The following is a 2,892-nucleotide window of genomic DNA, read 5'->3' on the forward strand; positions in this document are numbered from 1 at the left end:
GAACTGGCGACTTTAGCTTGTCTGCTGTTCTCCTGGGCTTTGGACTTCAAACTCTCAATGAAATGCACTACCTCATAAGGAGAAGTGTCCGGTAAAGCTCATTCACCTGCAGTACTTGGTCTAAAGGGCTTTTAAGCTTTCGTCCCAACTGCAATTCCGCCGGGGAATAGCCAGTCGTTTCATGGACTGCGGAATTCAAGGCAAAGCGAAATTCAGGTAAGTACCGGTCCCAGTGACGGTGATTTCCTGTGACATATGAGGCGATCATGGTTTTCAGGTTTCTGTTAACCCTTTCCGTCATGTTTGTCTGTGGATGATAAGCAGTGGTTGTTTGGGGCTTGACTGCCCATTTCTCACAGAGTTCCCGAAACATGGAAGAGACAAACTGAGAACCTCTGTCAGACAGAATACAGTCAGGTACACCCCAACGGGTAATTATCTCTTTATGAAAGATCTTTCCAATCACAGGTGCAGTAGCAGACCGGAGAGGAAACAGCTCCACCCAGCGGGTGAAGTAGTCAACAAAGACCAGCAAGTGCTCATTCCTGTCTGAGCTACGTGGGAAAGGTCCCATTAAATCAACACCAATCATTTGATTGGGCCCTTTCACAATGGTTGGCTGCATCAAGCCAGCAGGCTTCTGTGTGGTATTTTTAAAACTTTGACAGGTTTTGCAGTTTCGTACAAACTCTTTCACCTCGTTCCACATCCGAGGCCAGAAAACCACGTCTTGAAGGCGCTTATAGGTCTTGAACACCCCTCGGTGGCCTGCCATTGGATGTTCATGATAAGCACGTAAGAGCTGCTCCTTCAGTGAAAAGGGAATATAGAGACGGTAATGGACCTGTCCATCAGTCGGGTGAGTTTTGCGATATACTTTGTCTTCCAAAATACCAAAGTTCTCCAGTGTGGTTTTCTCTCCATCCCATAATCATTTTATGGATATTTTGAATCTCTGTACTTTTTTCCTGTTCTTCCCAGATAGTGTCCATGGAAAGGGGGAATTCATCTGAGTCCTTTACACCACAGGATAAGACACAAGGAGCACCCGTGGGTATCCTGGAAAGCGCATCAGGGGCAACGTTCAATTTCCCTTTTCGGTATTCAACAGTGAAATTGAATTTCTGCAACCGCAGTGACCACCTGATTAAACGGGAGGTGGTTTTAGTGGAACTAAGGACCCACTGTAAGGCAGCATGGTCGGTTACCACAGTAAGGCCATCCTTAAAAATATTTTTGTTTGCAGTAACAGCCAAAAAAAATTAAAAATGGGTCGGTAGGTAGGTGAATATTTTTTTTTTCAAGATTCAAAGTAAAAAATAAAGTACAATTTTGGTCATGGTGATTACGTAGGAATAAATTTACACAAATGTGCATATCGTGACGTAACTGACTGGGTCTTCAACCCGTGCCTTCAGGCGCAACATTGCAAACCTCATTCTGATGCAGGTTATATAGACCAGCCTTTCTCAAACTTCTTTGACCTGAGGCCCGGTCATGGCAGACTTTTGGGTCATAAGGCTCATCTACATGTACCCAGAAAGAAGGCTACAATAGCTCTTGGCCACGTTATATTAAAATTTGACTATACAATACTCAATGCTATACAGTGTATTATACAGTCTCTGCTCTGTTTCTAAGGAAGTTCCAAAAACAACGCCGTTCTATTAAGTTTAAGTTAAATAAATAAATAGCCTTCCAACAGATTGAAGCGGAGCTTTGATACCAACGTTATCGATTAGTTTCAGTTTCTCTCACAAGAGACGCCAAGATTGAATGAATGCTCATACCACCACTTAATTGTAGGGCTCCATGTTTAATGACATCGATAGCAGAAACGTTTGTTTTATTTTTTCGTCGATCCGCGGTTTCTTGATCAACCGCGCAGCAAATTATCAGATGAAGCACCGGGCCTAATTTCCTCCTCCACTCCAGCGGACCAGCAGTCTCCATGTTATGGACCCATATTTTGAGAAATGCTGAATAGACCACAACCAATTTCAATACTCCGACATGGTCACCGTTAGACTAGGGGAGAAGGGATGAGAAAAGATCTGGCCACAGTTCTTCCAGAACTTCGCCAAGTAAAAGCGTTATCAGTTTGTGTGAATGAAACGAAGCGTAGGCCATAGTGTGACATCGTAAAACCAATGGTGTAGAGATGACGCCACAGGTTTTTTTTTTAGTGAGCCACGTTTGCATGTAGGCAATTTATATTCACAATACTTGGGCCTACTAAAAGAAATATTATTTTATTGCATTTGTATTGGTTGTTTAGAGTAAAAAAAACAATCGGTCGGTATTAACGCAAGTTTACAACTGGCAAGTCGGTCGGACTAAAAGGGGAAAAAAATAAATATTTGGGTCGGTTCTAAATTGACAGGGTCGGTCGGGTTACGGCAAACGAAAATATTTTTAAGGATGGCCTAAACAGCTTTGCTTCGAGGTAATGCTGCCACTTCTCCAGTGCCCATATCACCGCTAGGCATTCCTGCTCTGTGGTTGAGTAATTCCGCTCTGCCTTATTCAAGGTCCGGCTGGCATAGGCAATAACTTCTTCATGGCCACCATGTTTCTTTTGAGCTAGAACAGCCCCTAGACCAACTTCGCTGGCATCCGTGTAGACAGTGAAAGGAAGCTTCAAGTCTGGATGACCAAGAATGGGTGCAGAGATGAGATGTTCTTTGAGGGTGTCAAAAGCTGATTGACATTTTTCACTCCAAACAAACGGTTGTCCCTTTAGTTTCAAGGAATTGATCGGTTCAGCCACTTGGGAAAACCCAACCCAGGCACAAAACGGTGATACCAGCCAGCAAGACCCAGGAAACGCTGGACTTCTTTAAGGTTGCTGTATTGATTCCACCTTATCAGGATCAGCTGTAATCCCTTGAC

Source organism: Alosa alosa, chromosome 7 (assembly GCF_017589495.1).
Source record: "Alosa alosa isolate M-15738 ecotype Scorff River chromosome 7, AALO_Geno_1.1, whole genome shotgun sequence".
Taxonomy (NCBI): Eukaryota; Metazoa; Chordata; class Actinopteri; order Clupeiformes; family Clupeidae; genus Alosa; species Alosa alosa.